The sequence below is a fragment of the Danio rerio genome, chromosome 23 (genome assembly GCF_049306965.1).
Source record: "Danio rerio strain Tuebingen ecotype United States chromosome 23, GRCz12tu, whole genome shotgun sequence".
In the NCBI taxonomy this organism is placed as follows: Eukaryota; Metazoa; Chordata; class Actinopteri; order Cypriniformes; family Danionidae; genus Danio; species Danio rerio.
The window spans coordinates 35,880,684-35,902,500 of record NC_133198.1 but is presented as its reverse complement, the minus strand read 5'-3'; the positions used below and the strand labels follow the sequence as shown (position 1 = coordinate 35,902,500).

The following is a 21,817-nucleotide window of genomic DNA, read 5'->3' as shown; positions in this document are numbered from 1 at the left end:
CAGTACAGCCCACAAAGATTCTGTCATTCACTCTTATGTCATTCCAGACCTGCATGACTTCATTTCCTCTATGGAACACAATAGAAGACAGCAGACGCTATTTTTACAGTGCTGTTTTCTAATCAGCAAATGCATGTTGGGAATGTGACTAAAGGCACAAATCATGAATTAAAGTAGTCCAACTTGCACCAGCAGGATTGCAAACTCTTTTTCTAGGAACTGGCCATTGGTTCCATGACTGAACTTCAATTATTTTAGCCATTCATGCTGCCAAATATTTGAAGATTGAGAAAAAGATTAGAGTAAGTTAATGATGATAGAATTTAAATTTTTAAGTTCTTCAAGCTGTTCAATTTGATGTAATTTGAACACTACCACTAGTATTCAAAGGTTGTAATTAGTAGGATTATTATATAGTGCTCAAGTAACATTTCTTCTTTTTATAAAAACATATTATATTCAAAGATACTTTTTTTTTTGTTTTTTTGATGAAACAGGATCATTTTATTAATAAAATAATAATAATTTAGGTAATAAAATGTTTTCTGGTTATAAGTATTTGTACTATTTTATATTATATGAAGTTCTTGCATCATCTCTGAATTAATATTAATTTTATTGCAATGTAAATATATCAGAGCTGCTGGCACATTTGTATAACAGCAATAAGGAAATTTTACCAAATAAATAAAATATGATCATGCATCAATTTTAAATGATTTAAGTAGGACGGCAAGGTCTGACTTTGCTTAGACAGAAGTCTTGTCACTTAACAGAAATAATGTACAGTATAGAATATAAAGTCATGGTGCAGTAGAAAAATAATTAATATTGTGTATGACTTCCATGAGCTTGGAGGACTGCATCCATACATCTGTGCAATCACTCTAATAACCTGTTAATAAAGTCATCTGGAATGGTAAAGGAAGCATTCTTGCAGGACTCCCAGAGTTCATCAACATTCTTTGGATTCATCTTCAATGCCTTCTACTTCATCTTACCCCAGACATGCTCAATATTATTCAGTGCTGGTGACTGGGCTTGACAATCCTGGAGCACTTTGACCTTCTTTGCTTTTGGGAACCTTGATGTGGAGGCTGAATTATGAGAAGGAGCGCTGTCCTGCTAAAGAATTTGGTTCTCCTGTGGTTTGTAGTGTAATGCGCAGATGTCTTGATACCTCAGGCTGTTAACGTTGCCGTCCACTCTGCAGATCTCTCGCACGCCCCCATACTGAATGTAGCCCCAAACCATGATTTTTCCTTCATCAAACTTGACAGATTTCTGTGAGAATCTTGGGCTCATGCGAGTTCCAATAGGTCTTCTGTAGTATTTGTGTTGCTTGGGATGCAGTTCAACAGATGATTCATCAGAAAAAATTCCCTTCTGCAACATTTGTGTTGCACATCAGTAAAGTCACAATTGTTTCACATAAACAATTAGATAATTTTATTTAAGGGAGAGGGAACTTTTGAAATCTGCTCCATTTTACTTCACAGGAAGTGACACAGAACAGCACAATAGTACTTTGTGATGTATATGTGTTTCGTAAATATTCATGAGACTCTATTGTCATTAGCCTAGCAGAAGATGCTTTACCTAACACACACTTCTCAGACACAGTCCACAAACTCGGACACAACTTGGACACAAATTCAGCTATAGTATGAGACGAAAGCTGTACTGCAGTTCTTTAAAATCACTCATAACTTCCATATCAATGCAAATTACAGCTAAACTTGCCAATTAATTTGCAGATCACAGATGCTTTAAACCCATGGGCTGTAGTCCGTACAGATCTCAGATTATCTATGATCCATTACACCCCTAGTTCACATGCTCTCATTGCTTATTGCTTCATTATGTAGCAGGAATGTCCTAAAACCATGTCAGCTGCAGTTGAACTGTCTGTTATGTCATGCAGGAGGAAATGCAGTCTGTATTTGAGTGTGCGATTACTCCAAAAGAAGGCATGACACTCACCACTACTTTTTGCATCAGCAACATACAGTCATAATCACAGATTCAGGGAATGTTTTAGAGTGCTCCGTCCTCTCGGCATGTCTGAGAATCAGCTGTTGTTATGGCTGGTTTGTGTTGTGCGAGCTGAGCTGAGAGTTGGAATGGCTCTCCTGCTGAGCCCACAGAGTCACGCTTGCCCTTGTGACGCTTTCAGACAGCAAAAGAGAACAGGGGAGACGAGATGCCGTGGAGCGTCAAAGCTGGAGCCCCTTTGAAACCTTTCGGCTCGCTACAAAATTACGGCATGTGAGCACTTTGATCCGCAAACGGATGAGCAGTGGTCTTGTAGCAGGCCATCGCCCTGCATTACTCTCAGCACGCTTCCCGCTCGCCCCTGCGTCTGACTCGTCTACTGAGCTGATCACCCGACTAATCGAAATCAGCTCAGTGTATAGCGTACGATCACTGTGTTCCATTGAGGTTTAACCCCCAATACCTATCCCCATTTCTCAACATATCCTGCTTAATGTATAAACTTTACAGCAGTCGCTTTACACACATCTGAACAACAAACTGGAGGAAATTAACCCTATTATTGGTAGAAGTAGCTACAGTAATGTTGCTCTGCATTACTAATGTAGTTGAATGTGTTAGTTAACATGAACTAACAGTGTGGTATATTTATTAATATACTTAAAGGTGCAGTAGGTGATTGTCTTCCGAAACATTTTTTGTTGTGCTGGTTGAAAGTCTCTTCACAGTCCAATAGTAATGATTACAGTAAATGATCTAAATGTGTTTATATGTATTTTTATATTCTGGGTAAGGCATAAAACATAAAATTGTTCATCCAATTAAATAGAGTTGGACCGACATCTCCCATAATTCCGATAAGCAGGTCAGACTGTCTGTCAGCAAATGCAGATTTGGACTTCTGCGCATCTGTTCACTTAGATCCGCCATTCATGCTTGCCCGTTTGCATAAGCACGCATAAGCCGCGCGGTCACGAGACGGACCGGGAGAACTTAAATGCTGAATTGAAACTTTTTAAAACCTGAATCAATATTGGAGTTACTTTACACCATGGCTGAAGTATTACTGTTAGACAGGTAATGTTTTAAAACTATTTTAGTCAGGTTAAGCTTATGTTAGATTGTGTTCTGTTATGAATGACTTATATGCACAGACGTGTTGTTCAGCCACTGAAATCTCCCGATGAAAGATTTATGTGGTTATTTTCAGTTTCATAATACAGCATCGATAATGATTTATAGATAGATTTATCGAGCTGAAGTTTACTTTATATTCACATTGGGTCATTTTTGAACAATGACAGCCTTCCTATACTGTTTACCATGCTACTCTGAATATTCGCTCTGAAATAGCATGTAAGTGTGGCTAAGTAATAAATGTAATTCCTGCACGGCGCTGGCACTAACTAACTGGCGAATGACATGAATTAGTAGGTTGTCTGTCTGCTGTTGTGACCATAGACTGTAAAATATATGGACGTAGTATCCGTGACGTCACCCATAGGTTTCTAAAGAGCGCAAAAGAAGCCACAAGTAGGCGCGGCCAACCGTCGCCATTTTGTTTTCGCGTCATCACACCCACGGCGGGATACCAAACAAGGGCAAAGAGGCGGAGAGTGAGCGGAGCTACAGACACCTGCACAGTTTGCTTGGACCTGATTCAGACACACTTTACTTTGGGAGAACGCTTAATACTTTATCACCTGTGACTCGTTTGTGTTCTGACCACTTGTGCTTGGTTGTACACTATTTCAATAAAGTGTTTAGACTTTTAAAAACACTGTAGTAATACACTTAGCCACTAAACATTGTTCTTATGACGTTTTTCAACAGGAGGAAAACGCGAATTACTTCCAAACACTTCAGATATAGTCTGTTAGTTAATGTAAGACTATTAATGAAATCCAGCATAACACTGTATGACAACACTTCAGATGACTGTTCTAGAGCCTACAGCTAATCAATCCGTCAGATTCTGGAGTGCATTACAGCTCTAAATATAAATAAAAATGATAAATGATCTTAAATAAAACAAATAAATGTATAGAGATGGTATATAAGTATATAACTTTACTCACATGGGAAACGGAGGCCACGTGAATGGTTTGTGAGCACAATTAAGTTCACTCAGCATGCCATGCCATCTAATAATTGTAGGAAACAAGTCCAAAAGGCAGTTGACTGTGTAAAGCCACATAAAACAACACAGAAATATGATAAATATGCCGAGTTCAGTGGCTAATCTGCTGGATTCAGCTGAGGTGACGTGACGGCGACCAGTGAGTCTTAGCTGTCACTCAAGTGGCCACTCCCTTAATTATGCAAAATTAATATAACTTAATATAAAGGAAACAGATGAGTTATAAAAAAATTCACCCCCCTCACAGTTGTCATGAAGGGTAATATTAGCTGTATTAACCAAAATCTTTTTTTGTACCAGGCTGTAAACACCTTTTTTTCTGCTGTAAAGTTGGCCATTCTAACAGTGGGCTCAATTGAAATTTGCTCTGTTTTGGAGCCAGGAGCGGCCACGACTAGCGGAATTTCGGATGAATTGCAGTTTTAGTTACTTCCGTATTGGCTTCCAGAGGGAGAGCGGGAGGTTGCCGCTTGGTTGTGACGCGGTGCGCACACTCGCAATTTCAGGGGGTGTGGCTTTGAATCACAGTCCCTTCCCGCCGTCCAAAGATAATATGCTAAGCGGTTAGCATTTTGGCAGATCACCTACTGCACCTTTAAAGGACACCTATTTTAAGGGGGTTTGAATCTGTCTGTCAGCGAATGCCTGGCGAGCGGCACATCATGGCAGCAGAAAACTGTCACCAGACTGAGCAATGACTCACACTTTTGTTTGTCTGTTCGCTGCAGTGTCGAGCTTGTCGAGCCGGGCAGCTGGCATGAAGCCATGTGCCCGTACATAGACAAACTCTTATGTGGCAGAATCCCAGGGGTTAAATGGAGACCCTTGACAGCAGAGGTGCGTGTGAGTTATGGGCCAATCGATTTGCATCCGCTGCATAAGATTATTCGGTCAGCGAGGACAAAGAGGAGAGGGAGGTTTAGTGGACACTGCTGTACAAGGGCAGGCTTTAGATACCAGCATCAAGAGCAGGAAACACATCCATCAAATAAAATGACACAATGAGATATAGAACATTTAAATGTATACAACTGTTCTGTCTACCGTTGAGGCAGTGGCGAAGTAGGTAGTGCTGTCGCCTCACAGCAAGAAGGTCGCTGGGTCGCTGGTTCGAACCTCGGCTCAGTTGGCGTTTCTGTGTGGAGTTTGCATGTTCTCTCTGACCTTTTTTTGTTGTTAATGTAGTTGTTAATGCATTATGCATTTTCATTTCTGAGAGACAGCACGTCAGTGGCCATGAGCCTGTCTTTGAGCAGAGCAAAGACAGTTGACATTGTTTATCCACAGGATGGTGACAGAGTCTGCATAATAAGCCCTATAAACAGATAACTACAGCTGATCATATCATTATTAAACAGGTAAGTGACTTTCCAAGTCGATCTTTTTTTTTTTGTATGTTGTAGTGGTGTATTTATACCATATAATTGTAATGAATTGAGTGTGAGATAGGACTCGCAAATCAGGAATGTATGTATTTTGTGTTGACCACTCTATGTAAAACCCTAAGTTGTTATTTGGTTGGCCATCTGTTTGTTTCTAATGCTTCTCCTGTTTTCGGTAAGGCAGACTAGTTCAGTAAAAAGAAAGAAAAAATAAAAGCCTGCATGTGTTTAGAGTTTTTTTTTCCTTATCGCAAACACAACAGTAATCTGTTAGTGTTTGCATTGCTTGAGTTTTTCGGGGATAATTATTGCGATCTTCCGATTGCAACAGAGAAATGCTGGGAGATATCTCTGTAGATTGATGTAACTCTGTAGACCTTATAATCTTAAAATGTAAGCAAAATAACCTGTTTTGTCATCACATTAGACATTACGCTAGAGAATCATTCAAATATTAACTCTAAATTTAAGTTTCTGCTGCTCTTTGAGCTGCCTCCCACCAGTGCGAAAATACAGCCACATTGCACTGCTACTTGTGTGAAATTGCTTATATATACAGTCTGAAGAAACTTTAAGCCATTTACATCAATTGAAGATAATATTATTGTAAAAAATTACATAGGATAAATTAGTAGGAAAATACTTATGGTATACAAAATCTGTGTGTGTATATGTTTATGATAATATTAACCAACAATATTTATAAAGTAGCTAAATGAATAAAAATATTATTGCAATTTTATTATAAATTAATTTTAATATAATTAAATATTTTTTTAAATGTTTAACATTGAATATTGTATTTTGTTTTATTTGTAAAGGTATCCAAAATGTAATTTATTAATAAAATTTGTTTTATTTATTAATTTTATTTTGTTTTATTTTGTTTTATTTTATATATTTATTTTATTATATATTTTATTTAGTTTGTTTTGTCAGGTAATTTTTATTTTTATTTAATAAACAAACATTTCTAGTTGTCATTGTTATAAACAAGTTTCAGCTTTCAAGTAATTTTCGGGGAAAAATCAAAAGAAGTCTGTGATAAATAACAAGAAAATAAATTGCGTTTAATTTCAAATACTATTTAACTAGAATTTCAAAAATACAATTTTCAAAAAGTCCTATTGGCTTCATACATTTAAAGCATAGGTTAAATAAAAATCTTGAAGTCTTAAGAAATAAACACAATACAGCCCCCAAATTTTCAACAGTATCATTTATAAATCCATATGCAACTTTAAAACATGAAAACCCGTATATTTGCAGTTTTGTATTTCTATGTACAGTGAAAAGTGAAAACAGACCCATTTTTTTTAGTACTTCCACTTGTCGTTACCCTAATAATCTGCTGCAAACATAATCGACAGTTTTAATTGAGTCTTCTGAAATATTTCAGATCCATTTTACTTTTTCACCATCTGGAAGCCGGACCTGATTTGGGCACGTTCACTGCACCTCAGAGTCCAGCAATCATTAGTAATTAGGCTCAGATTGTAAGACCACAGCCAAGGTCAGACAGGGATAATGTTTCATGGATTGTACCAATTATAGCATTCGTTCCAAGGCTGGCACTTGAGCTCAACCTTGAGTCAAGCCGCGCAGTGGTTTTAACACGGGACATGTGTTCTCCGGTACACAGCTGCAGTCTCCATTCATACACATCTGTCACTGCTGACTTCAAATGGCCAAAGTCAAATGTTTCCTTTTCATCGACTTGAGCTTGAATAACTGCAGCCTGTGGAATGTGGGCTGATGCTGGTGCGTGCTTAAATGCTGTGTTTTTATTCCCATAAAAATAGTTCAAATTATTTGCTCACTTATGCCTTTAATAAGACACCATTGTTTAGAGTAGAGTCATGTTTCTGATTTTTAGATATAAATGTTTTGCCAAGAATAAGCAATTATGTATTTTTTGAACAAGAAACTACAGTTTTAAATACAACAATTAACATTTTTACATTTAGACATGCAGCCAGTGGAATGGGGGTTATGAGACACTATAACTAAATTAAAATGATTTAAACTTTTCAGAATGCTGTTTCATGCTGAAATCCGAAAAATATAGTACATCAGTGGTTAAACATGTCCAGCATGTTTAAAGAAGAAAAAAGACTTGAAAAGACTTTGCTTTTAATAGTAAAAAAAAAACTATATTTATGTTCTCCATATGGAATTTTCACAAGATTTACAAATATTATAATAATCCCAATGGGGGAGAAAATAATGGAAAAAAAATATAGAACACAAGTTGCTAGAAAGTTATCAGGCACTAATACACTACAAACTAATCAACTACAGTAAATATGTCATATTTAACATATTTGCATTTTTAGCATGTTTCTAATTGAGTTTATGACTAAAGGATATCTTTGAGATATCTGAACAATATCTGCATATTTATAATGCATGCATCTTTTCAACAGAGATAGCTAAAAAGTGAATTTGCTTCACATTTGTACTATTTATTAATCACTTCATGTTGTGCAGTTGGAATTATTTTTTTGGTTGTTTTGCACCTTCTTCATAAAAAAAATAAACATTACTAATAGTTTTTTGTAAAGTTGATAAGCTAGATTTCAAAATAAGCTTAATAAAATAAAAAAAATAAAAAAAAATGTATATATTAATTAATAAGTTAAACTTAACTTTTGTTGATAGGTTGCTGTGATAATGCTTAATGTCCCTCTGAAGTTGCTAAGACTTTTGATGCACATCCTACTGAAATGGAATAATAAGTAGAGGGATTTCATTTTGTGCATCATTCTCTTATAGCAAACTAATGGTAAGCGGAGTGTGGTTAATATATGTGGTATACAAAATGTATGTGTGTATATGTTTATGATGTTTTATCTAATTTTATTTATAAAGTAGCTAAAATATTATTGAAATGTAATTATAATTCAATTTAAATATAATTAAATGCATTTTTAAATGTTTAACTTGAATTTAAAATTTTATTTTTGATTTATTTTAAAATGTATTCAAAATGGTATTTGTTATTCAAAATTTTGTTTTATTTTATTTTTATTTATTCATTTATTTACTTTTTGTGCTTTTGTTTTGTTTCGTTTCGTTCGTTTTGTTTTGTTTTGTTCAGCCCTTACTGATTTTGAGGTTTAAAAACATTTTATATTAAAAGTTGTTGTTCTAAAACAAAAATTTCAGGAAAATGTTTTCCAAACAAAGTCTCTGAGGAATATCAAGAAAATAAATAGCTTTTAATTTAAAGTAGAATTTCACTCGAAATTTAAAAACACAATTTTCTAAAAGTCCTACTCCTTGATAAATTTAATGCATCCTTGTTAAATAAAAATTATAAAGATATTACTGAACCCAAACTTAAAATATATTCTAAATATTCAAATTTTTTAAGTTAATTAGCTAGATTTTAAAATAAGCTTAATAAAATATTTTTACATTTTTTTATATATTAATAATTTAAACTTAGCTTTTGTTGATAGGTTGCTGTGATAATGCTTAAAGTTCCTGTGAAGTTGCTGAGACTTTTGAAAAGGAATATTGAGTAAAGGGCTTTTTTGTGCATCCTTCCCTCAACGGTATGGAGCATAGTTAAGAATATTAACTGTAAAAACTGACACCAGCGGAAAAGAACTGACACTCCAAATGCGGAAGCAAATGGTTAGACTTTGATTCAAGATTACCAAAACTAACATTAGATTTTCTAAGGCTTAATTGATCACTTAAATAATAACAATTTGCACTACAAAAATAAACACTGTACATTTTAATTTCACATGGACTTTAAATGGATAGTTTACCAAAAAAATTAAGTAATAAAAGTTGGACGTATTTCCATGTTCTTGCATAGTGAGATGACAGAAAACACAGTGAGCGTTACGCATGCCTTAATGTGTATAGTACACAAAAACCCATCATTCATTCACACAGACACGAAGAACATGGGCTTCCTATATTGTAGTTTAGGCTTTTTCACCAAAGCTCAAATTGGGTTTTGATTTGTGTACACTGGTTTACCATAAGTTTACCCCAAAAAAATCCCAAATGCTGTGACATTTCTCCTTATAGTAATCCTTTTTTTACTGGATTTACACATTTGCTGCATTGGTTTTAGCAGCTTATAACCACTGCCATGGTTCCATGCTTCAAAAAGCAGTTGCACATCTAGTAAAGTTTGTACAGAATCTATTTTACTAATGGCATTCATTTTTTTAAATGAGTATATGTCTCAGTCAAACAGAATTGAGCTTTATCTTTTCAATTTAAATCAGATTATCCTTCATTTAAACATACTACAGTATTTGCACTGAACAGGCCGGGGAATAATATATTGAAGAAAACCTATATTTGATTACCAGTGGATGACTAAGATGCATTTTAGAGTTAGTGTAGTGGAACTTCAATATGGACGCCCTCCAGATATTGACCATGTCTCTCTTAAAAGTACACACGGCTTTTAGTAGGCGCTACTTACACAAGACTCGGTAGATGCTCTCTTCTCCTCTGGCAGTTTTGCAATACTTTTGATGGCTGCCACCGGTTCTTTTCCCACTCTAAATTATTGATGGATCATGGAATAAGTGCTCCTGCGATGCTCCCTTTTAAGTACAAAGATGTAGAAGACAGTCCAATGTGTAATCCATTTCTGTTTGAGCTAACCGATCAAGTTATCGATTGTTGAATGCCACTTTAAAAGATTCAGAGACAGAGGAAAATGTGACAAAATTCTGCAGTGAGCCTTTCTGCGGTTGTTCTATTACCTCCAGCATCTTTCCCTGGTGTCTGATGTGAGAGTATTTCCCCCCAGTAAACTAAAAAGAATGAGGAAAAGATTGATGTAGTCTGTAAAAAGGAATTGATGATGCAATATCTCTTTTAACTGAAGAAAGAGACTGTTAATGGTCCACTAATCTTGTCTGGCGGTCATATATTAGTAGTTGAATTCTGCGATGCTGGGAAATATTTCATGTAAAACTGGAATGCAAGGTTTAACCTTAAACTCCTCTGTAAGAAAAGCAAAATGTAAACTCCTGTGATTATATATAGACGCATATTTATTTAAAAGCAGCAGCACCCCTGATTATGAAGAAACTTTTGATCACAGAATCAAATGAGAGAAACGAGTCTCCTTGTATACAGTATGTACTATATATGAGCCCAGATGAGAAGAGCTGGGAGTGATTTGTGACTAGGGATTTTTTATTTTATCTTAGAATATATATATATATATATATATATATATATATATATATATATATATATATATATATATATATATATATATATATATATATATATTTATTTATGGCACATATACTACTGGGGAGGCATGGGGGCTCAGAGCTTAGCACTGTCAACAGCAAGAAGGTCTGGTTCAAGTACCGGCTGGGCCAGTTGGTATTTCTGTGTGAAGTTGGCTTGGGTTTCCTCCGGGTGCTCACAGTCCAAAGACATGCACTACATATGAATTCAATAAACTAAATTGGTCGTAGTGTACGTGTCATAAAGAGAGTGTATGAGTGTTTCTCTCATTATGAGTCTTTATGAGTGCAGCTGCAAGGGCATTCACTGCGTAAAACATATGATGAATAAATTGGCGGTTCATTCCACTGTGGTGACCCCTGATGAATTAAAGGACTAAGCCGAAATGAAAAAGAATGAAAGAAATTGGCCATAGTGTATGAGTGTTTCCCAGTACTGGGTTGCAGCTGAAAAGGCATCTACTGCGTTAAAAACATATGCTGGAATAGTTGGCAGGTCATTCTGCTGTGGCGACCCCTGATAAACGAGGGACTAAGACAAAGGAAAATGAATGAATAAACTTTTTCAAAAATACTGTGTCTATTTAAGCAACTATTCGCATCAGCCTTTTTCAACATGCATTTTTCAAGTAATGTCAACTCGATTTGATCCAGTTTACTACTTATTTTTATGATTGTCAAATCTGCTTTTTAAGTACAATGTACTCGTTTCTTGTTATAAGCGATGTTCTTGGTTGGCTTTTGTTCAGTTAAATGTGTGTTTTTACAACCAACATTTTATATTTTTCAACCTATAGCTTTAAGTTTATCAAACCTTTTTTTAAGTAGCGTTATAATGCAATGATGTATATTACAATATGTATATTAAATAATTATTTATTGAATTAATATTAATTTGTTAAACTGCAAAAGGTTACTTTTTATGTCATATACTAAAATATGATAGCTCCCCTTATAATAATAAATATTACTGCATTAATATTACAAATATGGAGATTCTGTGTATAGTGTATACTATTCTAGGGAAAAAATCTGATTCTGAATGTATTTACTTTATTTTAAATGTCATTCAGTGATTTATTAAATTATATCTACAATTTTAATTGTAACAATAATACATGATTGTTTAGTTCAAATGGAAGATTTTGTTTTAAAATAATACTTTTTTTGTATAATCAATTCTCTCAATTCTCTCTAAATGATTCTCTTTTTTTCTTACTTCAAACATTAGTAATATTTTGTGAAGCTAATAGTCATAATCAGTCAAATGATGTCCTGCGTGAAGTCCCACTAGATTTACATGAGGTAATTGCACACATTTGTCCAAAGATGGCACTGTCTAGCAAAATTAGTACTGGGCTTGCATTTCCCTCACACTTACAGCTGCTTGTAAAATAAGGGACAATAAAATATATTTACTTGTAAATGGATTGTACATATTGTAAGGGAGGTTTTTATTATGCACACCAGACAAAACAAAAATAAAAGGCTGCATTCTTATAAAATTTAAATTGTTAAGCGATATAAGTTTGTGGACTTCATAAAACAAAACCTTTCTTCTTGCATTTTTGAAGTTGCTTATACATTTAAAAACTCTATTTACATGCTATTATTTAAAGATTGTTTTTCCATCCTTTACTGTATGTGGTGCAAAAAAAAGAGATGCTGTTAATTGCAAACAGCTATTTTATGCAAACAATTAATTACTCCTATTAGTGTAGTTGCAGCTGGAAAGCCACATAATGCCATTATAGGAGACTTTGCATGCAGTGCCACATATCGTCTGCACAATACAGATGCGCGGCGAGTCACGCATTGCCCAGCTAAAATGTTTTTTTTTTTTTTTCAAAAGCTTATGCGAATGCGCATTTCTAATTATAGCCACAGTTGTGCATTTTGAAAAATGATTATCGTTCAGTGCATGAAACAGTTAAAGCATGCGACATGCAAATGGAGCCGGCCGTAAGTGAGTGCTAGCACAGGGGGCTGGGTTTAAACGCGCTGCTACTGTAACGCTGCTGGGCTCCGGTGCCTGTGCCAGTCTCGCGTAAAACCTTCACAGACGAGCAATGAGCGCGTGCATGACGGTCTGACGGAGAGCTGCTGATGAAAAGGCGTGATGTCAAGCCGCTGTCAGTTTCACAGGACTGTGGGAATGTGCCGTGCGCTTGGCAATGCGCGCTCGTGAATGACCATCTTCCGGCGTTGACGGTAAATTTTTGCTGCATAGATCAGTTACCTGAAGCCGCGGCGGCGTCCGTTCATTCATCGTCTCGCACGCGAGAATTCTTCGAGGAATTGTGAGAAATTTATTGAAGGGTGCTGCTCTAGCTTTGAAGACTCGGCATTCGCATTCGGATGTGGATCTATCTGTCAAAACTGAGCTGAACGCAGAGGCATCTTTTAAGTGCAACATTAGAGACCATCCCCAGCTTTCTTCGGGATTGTAGGTGAGTGGACAAACGTGCTTCATGAATTCATTTCAGCCCAGAGATGCTTTACGTGAGAGATGTGGCCACGAATACTAATGTGTTCTGTGCGGTGTGTTAGATTGAATGAGGAGAAAAATCAGAGCAATTCTAGTTATATGGACTCAATTGCTCATAAATCGCAAAGAAGTTGTGGTTTACGAGCTGTTTTAATTAGGATAATGGGAATTAATTTGGGGGCGTTTGCATTATGTAGGGATGCTGATGCTGGTACTGTAGTATCAATATTGGGTTTACTTGAAAACAAATAACCTTTTGCTCAATGTCAACTTATTCCACTTAATTTCCAAGTTGTTAATGATAGGCTAATGATTTTGAGAATGGATTGCAATTTTGCACTAGCTCCATCTATGCTATCAGAATCAAAGATGAAAATCCTGTTTTAACTTATTCTCGTTCGTAAAGCCTACTTTTCGGAACCTGCTGCGTTTAATATCAATTAACCTTGTTTTAGTCATTCAGTATACGCTTATTATTTAAAGTTATTACCCCATACCTCTACATTCAGCGATCTTATCTGCTGCATACTCGTGTTCCGAATTTTCGCTGTCATTTCGAACAGGCATTGACTTCCATTTACGAGTAACCCGGTCACATATTCAGTTTTGTGGGACGCTGTCAAAGAAATTGATACACGTTCAGAATGTGAAACTGATTGTTGCGGAGAGCTCATAATTCAAAGCTCTCGCTCTCTCAGTCTCACCTCAAACTCCGCTCCGTTCATCTGGACCACAGCAGATGCACTCACAAATCTTCATTTCTCCACTCACACAGCTCTGACATCGACTCTAAAGAAAATAAATGCTGCTTTAAGTAGAAAATCGGCCAGCATTTGCATGAGAATCACCGGCATCTGCTATGAAGGACAGGGAAGATATTAATCGGTCTGACTAACACAATCAAACGGCGCTTTCAGTGAGGAAGATGAGGTGAATTCATCTCGAGCGTGACCTCTTCACATCATCGTTTTTATCTCCGTGTTGAAGCGAAACAGCGGTTTGACCTGAGACGGCGTGTCGGCAGGGAGAAAACGGCTCATTCATGAACTGAAAAGCAGAGCAGTGCTACTGAAAACGACTGAATTAATCGAGTTTCAAGGAAAATGAGATCTATATTCTATCCATAATCTAACGGAAGCACCGCGAGTGTGCTTTTATATGTTTCAAGGGCGTTTTCAAACATTTCAGTATCCACAAAAGTTAGGGTACAAGTTCACCGGTGTACCAAATTAACGCTCACAAAAACCGCGTTCGCCTGAGGGTAACCATAGCAACAGTGGCTGCTCGAACACTTTCCATTAAGACCGGCCGGTACAAAGACGGTAATAGTCAACACATTATAGATTTGGTTGTTTTACACTTCACATGTAATCACAAAAAGGTGTCTAGCTCATCAAGATATTTATGGTTACTATTAATGACATAAAAAAACAAAAACAAATCAGCTTTAAAGCTAAATAAGGCTATTTTAGAATCACCTGGCTACAGGGGCATAGATGATATTTTAAAAGTGGGGGGACAGCTAAATGAGATCTGAAAGTTTAGTTTATTAATCAGCTGTTATAAATAGTCTGTGTCTAAGAGTGGACCCCTTGGTTGCTACACCGCTGCCCGGCTAGTTTTATAGAAACTGCACACAACATTATTACTAGCATAGCTTAATAAAGTAAATTAACACTACTTTGCTCTGCTTTTCCGATAAGCTATGGCAGGGGTGCCCAAACGTTTTTGTATGAAGGATCAAAAACCAAATATCATTGAGAGCCGTGGGCCGAAGTTAAATATGCCAAACTAGCCTATATTACATTAAAGTTGCTGTAGGTAATGTCCTATTTCTTCATAATATTTCAAAATTAATAGAAAACTTTACTTTAAATCATATTAACTAATGGAGTATACATTTTTAAATGATCATTTATTGCAATAAGTACAAACAATCACATTTATAGCACAGTGGAGCTCAATGCTGATAGTCAAGCAGAATCTGCCTCTGACTTGATTTGCTCACCAAAGTCTCTGCATTGTCAATGACAGTAGAACATTTAAACAATATCAGATTAATTTCCACCATTTAATTGAAACATTAAATTTCAGTTAGCTTTTATCTATAATTAAAACAAACAAAGGGTTACATTAAACCTGAGTTGACAATGTCTAAATCATCCCCATCACTCTCTCTCTCTCTTCTCAGATGGGATGGCGGGCCAACTTAAAGGTTACCTTGGGCAAACTTTGGCCCCCAGGCTCTAGTTTAGGCTTCACTGAAATAGGGAAACTTAATTGTAACAGACACTACCATTTGATTGTCTTCAAGTACCACTAATTTGTCTGATTGCTCTTACTGAGCAATGAGGCCCCTTTGAAAATGACTGTGAATAGGCTTTATTAATGTGTATGACATAATAGAAGTTTCTGCGCATTATATATCATGTAGTCTAAGTGAATTTCTCTTTGCTTAGCTTTTGTTTCATAACCCTTTTCAGAGTTATTGCATCTTTGGCTGCCTGACTGTCCATTTCGGTTGTAATCCTGTAAAGTAAACAGATGATCTCCTATTTTTTTCAGTATACATTCCACATTTAATCCACTGGCATTCTGCTAGTCTTGTGAGTCTAGCCAGATATGATGATGTCATGCATGCATGTTTTAAAAAAGCAGCATTTTCAGTGCCGCTAATCAGCATGTGTTATATGTAATGTGAATTAGTAATGCAAAATAAATGAATAATCAAGCAAGTGATTCGTTTCCCACAATGATACCATTGCCATGTTTTGCCGAGGCTGTGTGGATTCTTTTTTAAGTTTCTGACTTGATTATTTAACCAAAGTACAATTCACACTGCTGTGTAAAGGCCCCCTGCAGTGTCCCATAAGCCAGTGGTTTAAACATTGCTTATCTGAAAGCATTGTCACTTGTGTAGGTTTGACTCCCCTATGCATGGTAGAGTGTGATTACATTCTGTATGTTGTTCTGCTCACTGCGAGGCTTTGTAGTTTGTTCTCTTTGATGAGGCGCTGAGAGACAGAGGAGGCTGTAGAGCATCTCCAGATCACAGGCTCTTTAATCAATAAGGTTAACTACACAAAGCCAAGAGGACAAGTCTCCACTGGGTGCACACCCATCAACTTTACCTGCTTCCTTCTTTCCTTTACCTGACCAGATTCATGCAATTTGAATCAGATTCGTGAAGTGAATCAAAAGCCATCCTTTTTATTCCTCATAGCGTGAGCTTCCAAAGTAAGATTTGCACGCCAGTTAGGATTGTCAAAAAGCCTCTTGTCTTCTTGCGTATAGGGTCCCATGCTATTGATTTGATTATTTCAGTCAGGTGCATTAAGCGTTTCCTGAAGGGTAATTGGAGGGTATTATGTGCTTAAAGGGGGTTTGTTCCTCTTCTTTAGCCGCTGGCTCTCAGATAGATGTATACGTTTGAGGAGAAGCTAAGGGTCGAAACTCAATGGGGTGGCCACAAGAGACCCATGCTGAGTGCTTATCCTGCTTGCCCCAGTTAAATGCCTTGCTCAAGTGTGTTAGTTTTGGGGCCAATTTGGATTTGTGCTTGTATCTTCTTGGCTCGGGTTTTGAGGTCAGAGAGATTACCTTATCAGTACGCTCAGAGGAGACTCTGCAGCTATGAAAACAGCAATGTAAAGATCCTAAAGTATGGGCTATCTCATCATTCATCTCTCCCATTGTCCACCAGACAGCTAGTGTTTGCAGTAGAGCTAGTCTTTCTCGGGCTTTGACTGAATGTTAGGAGGAATGCTTGATGGATAGTCATGACCAACCCCCCTGGAAACCTCAGTATAGGCCCACATAGTTCAGTAGCACCATCTATTGATGAGAACATTGAAGCAATAGACCACAATGTCTGAACTGACCTAGGGTCCCATAGTGGATTACACAAAGACAGAGGGGCATTTGATGTGTTGTGAGTGTCTATGCATCAATGCTTTAAGAAATCAACAAGTCAATCTTACGATGGTGCCAGTCATTCTGACAACACTTTCAGTTTTATGTAACATTTTATCTCATCACTCACCTCTCTTATTGTCCACCAGGTATTTAGATTTTTTTGTGTGTGGAAAAGTTCCTTTTTTTCTAGCTTTCACTGAATGTTTGGTTATATTCTTGAAGGATAATCAATCCCCTTGCCACCTCAGAATGGCTTACCTACTAATGTATACTGTAAATTGTACAACGAAACACAATGTCCGAACTTACACATGGTTCCAGAGCAGTTTACAGTTTGAGGTTCGTGGGTCATTTATGAGACCATGCTCATTTTAGTTGCATGCCGAGTCACCAGCATGCACTACACCTCAAGAGAACCCCCTCTTCTATTCTCTCATGGTGGCATACGGGCTTGCCCCTATTTAGCTTAAGAGATTTTGACAAGTTGCGATGCATGCAGGCGGAATCCTTGACCTATTTCTTAATGAGTGAACAGTACAAATGCATTCGGGGCTGCCTTTGCAGTGCAAGGCTTTCCACCGTCCCCCCACCCCTCGCATACACAGACAGACTCTTGCATGATCATGCCCTGCAGGATGGGCCCTTGTCGAGAGAGTTCATCTGCTTCCTCTGTGCTAGTCTCATGTAATAATGTGTGTGTTCAACATTTGTTTGCTTTAACACATTGATCTCGCATTCTCTTTTGAAGCATTGACTGTTTACATAGTGCTCTCCACTGTCCAACTGTCACAACAAAGATCCCTATCACTCTTGACCCTTCTTGTTTATGTGAAGCGTCCCGCTGCAGCTTTTTAGACGCGTGAATGCATTCAAGTGTACCAAAGCAGAGCCAGATGTGGTTGCAATTGCAATTACTCTCTGAGATTAAAGTTTCGAGCCAGATTTAGAATCACACCGCATAAAAATTGGTATTTACTAGCCAAGTGTTTCTCAACCACGTTGCTGGAGGACCCCCAACGCTGCATGTTTTGGATGTCTCCTTTGTCTGTTACACCTATAACAGGTCTTTTAGTCTCTGCTAATGAGCTGATCATCTGAATCAGGTGTGTTTGGTTAAGGAGACATGAAAAATGTGCAGAGCTGGTTGGCCTCCAGGAACGTGGTTGAGAAACACAGTACTAGTTTACCTCAAAAGGCATTTTCAGCTGCCTGAATGGCTTCTTTGTCTATCTCTGTACATCCTTTATCAGGTTGTAAACAACCTGGCGTGATAATTTATCGTCTGCATTGGTGGATTAGGCATGGCGTTGATACGGTGACCTGACATTCGGCTACACTGTAATTAGGCCTGTGTTTTTTGCTGCAGCTAATTACCCTTGAACAGTTGGTGGACAGGCTCTCACTTGGAAGGTGCCAGTGTCCAGATTGGTCACAGAGAATTGTGGGTGTTGACGCATTTACAGCTCTAGAGAGTGGGCAACAGAAAGACACGAGTCAGTCATGCGCAGGTGCCGGTCATTCTGAAAATGCTGGCAGTTATTTAGCATTTTGTCTAAAAATATTAAACATATTCTTTTTGTGAGGTGCCACTAGCCATTCTACATTGCAGGATTCAACAGTCTATTGCCTTTGTTTTTGAGTAAACAGTTTTTTTAAGTAAATGTTCTTGTATTCTACAACAGTCCTACAGAGTTAGATTTAGAGAACCTTAAGGCACTTGTTGTGCTCTGTCTGTACACTTTGATCATCTGAAGTGCTGGTATTGCTCTCAGTAGCTTGTTGAGACCATTTTTGCCTATCTGAAATAGTGCTTCTTTCGTATGAGCAACTCAGAACACACAAGATAAAATCAATCGCCTCCTATTTCTTCAATACAAACTTAGATGCTCTGCTTCCATTTAATGAGTAATGCATGCTGTTCAGAAAGGGAACTTTGCTAGGCTGATGCTTTTGGTTGATTGGTCCATGTATGTGCTTACTTTTGGTTAGCTTTCATGACAAAGTTTTACCTCTTGAGACTTGGAGGAAAGTGTTTGAGCAGATTTTTTTTGTGAGAGAGAGTGGTTGAGAGAGCAAGACACATGTTGCTGTTTGTCCAGTCATGAGAGGCAAGAGTTCTCCAGTTAAACCCAACACTCCCCTTCTCCTTCTCTCCCCCTGCAGCCGCCGCCAGCTTGTGGAAAACAAAAGCTTTTGTTTAGATCTTCAATCCAGCAGATGGGAAAAAGGACAGTAAATGAAAATGGCAATGGAAATGGAACAAGTGGACCATGATGGGGAGCATACAAACTCCAGTCCTTTGGGAAGAGTAACGGTCCCTGAAAAATACTGCCACAAAGTTCCTTGCACTCTGCGGCCCTCTGTTACTTTTTCATCCCAATCCATTGACTGAAAGCGTTAGTCAGAGCCTCCAGGCTCTCTTGGGTCCGGGCTGCTTTTATTAAGATGTTAATGGAATTGCCTTCATGACACACTTCTATGGGACAGCCATTCTTCAATGCCTCAATCTGTCTTTGGCGAGGAACACATTAGCGGCTTATGCACAACAGGTTCCTTGCATGCTCGCCACTTTCTCATTGTGGTGCTACTCTAAGACTCTATAATTCTTCAGTTTATATAATCCTTCCCGCCGCATACATGCCATATTTCACAGCATGTAAAGGCTGCCTATTCCAACGATAACAGTAATAATCTATGGACTCCAGTGCTTCTGTTTGTTTGTCAGAGTAATGTAGCCTGATTTGTATGGCAACATCACATCAGTATGTAAAACCTCAAAAATGCTAATGCTGATTTTCTACACGGCGTCTAAAAGGAGGCACAGTATGCTTACGTAAGCCTTTTGTGCCTTCCACAAACCGCTAATGATTTCCCCCCTTAACCACAAACCCTCACGTTGTGTTTGCTAAACCCTTACTTGAGATTCCAACGCAGACATGCAAGGCAAAAAGAATGATGTGCTAAACAAGTTGAGGTTTGAGCACGGAATGGGTGTCACAAAATTTTGAAATTGATTCTGTCATTTTTGGAATATTAAAGTGATCTGTTTTTGTAATGGTCTCTAACCATACAGTCAATCGTTTTTTTTGACTGAAAAAGAGTTGGCATACTTTGAATGCATTTTTCATTTAAAGGGATAGTGCACCCCCCAAAAAAAAAAACTTTGCACTCACAAACTAATATAGTTGTGAATAGGATGGATGAATGGCATGTAGAATGGGACTCAACTTGTCCAAACTAATTTGTTATATTGCATGGACAAATGCATATGTACTGTAGGAGATGTTTTTTATGTTCCATGTGGCAATGAAATGGAATTAAAATGGGCATGATACTGTATACAGTGGTCCCTTATTATTCACAGCAGTTATGTTCTAAAAATAACCCGTATTTGGTGAAATCCGTGAAGTAGTCAGCTTTATTTTTACAATTATTTGTATGTTTTAAGACTGAAAAACCCCTCACTACACACTTTATACACTTTTCTCAGACAGGCATTAACATGTTCACACTTTTCTCTAATGTTTAAACACTCTTAAATTCAAACCTTTGTAGAAAAATAAGTCCAGTATTATAGAACAAAACCAAAGATCAAAACCATTTGATCTTCATTTATGTATTCCATAATGTCGCTCTACAGCCATGTAACATCTACCTTCCTTTAGCATGTCCAGAAGTTCAACCTTTTTTGCGATGGTTAGCATCTTTCTCTGATTTTAGGGTGCTACCACAGGTACCTTTGAGGGTGCTGAACATTTCGTTGACATTCTGGGGAGAAGATTAATTGACAGTGGTCTACAGCCAATCAGGACGCAGAAGACAATGTGCTGTATAAAAAAAAGCATGTCAAATTACACGAAAAAAATCTGCAAAACTGCAAGGCCGCGAAAAGTGAACCGCGTTAAAGCGAGGGGTCACTGTACAAGGATTACCTAAGGTTCATATGCATGCACACTGCCCCCTATTGACTGGAGGCTATGTCTGATTTTGTGATTTCAATGATTCACTGAATTTGGCTCTCTTGTTCAAGAACATTTAAATCCCTCCTTGACCAGTTTCTCTAAAGTGCACTGGTGGGAATAATTCCTTTGTTGTGGGAATATAATTGCTTTTAACCTCCTTTTACCTGGCTGGGATTTCTGGCTGCAGGCTTATGCACGTACACTGACGTGTACCCACCTGCATCCATGCTGTCTGCTTTGTTACTATTCTCAAGTCAGCCATGGCCTTATCAGGAGAGATAGCTCCTCTTTCCTGTCAGGAGGCAGACGCCTTAACACATCCTCTCCGCCTCAGCTGGGAAAAAAGCTCCGATAAGCCTCCCAAATTCATTCCTGAGCCTGATAGCAAACAGGGCTCTTCGGAAAAGAGAGGGAGAGAGACAGAGAGAGAAACAGGGAACAAGACAGAGGGGAACTCAAGAAGATAAACACTTTCCACAGCACAGAGCAAAACAAACTGAAAGTGATGATGAAAGTTGATGAAACTCTCAACTTCCAAAGTTAAAAATATGACACATGCCATCTTTGTGTACCCATGATCATTGCTGGTTTGTGTGAGCACATTCACAGAAGGCCCGGCTGGTGCCAGGAGTATTGGACACGCTCCTTTGAAAAACAAGAAGTATCCATAGTTAGAATGAGAACAGAGGGTC

The 21,817-nt window shown here is 37.6% G+C and overlaps 1 protein-coding gene across 17 annotated transcripts in view; it reads left to right on the top strand.

The window, feature by feature from the left end:
• Positions 1-21,817, top strand: part of plxna2 (plexin A2) — a 775,253-nt gene that overhangs the window by 391,050 nt on the left and 362,386 nt on the right. For 3 of the 17 annotated variants that reach the window (XR_012398604.1, XR_012398605.1, XM_684688.9), the window contains exon 1: positions 12,800-13,210. The exons of the other annotated variants lie outside the window; for them this stretch is intronic. The gene's annotated coding sequence lies outside the window, so the exon portion shown is untranslated. Of the gene's footprint in view, positions 1-12,799; positions 13,211-21,817 lie in introns of those variants that run through there. 17 annotated transcript variants of the gene reach the window in all.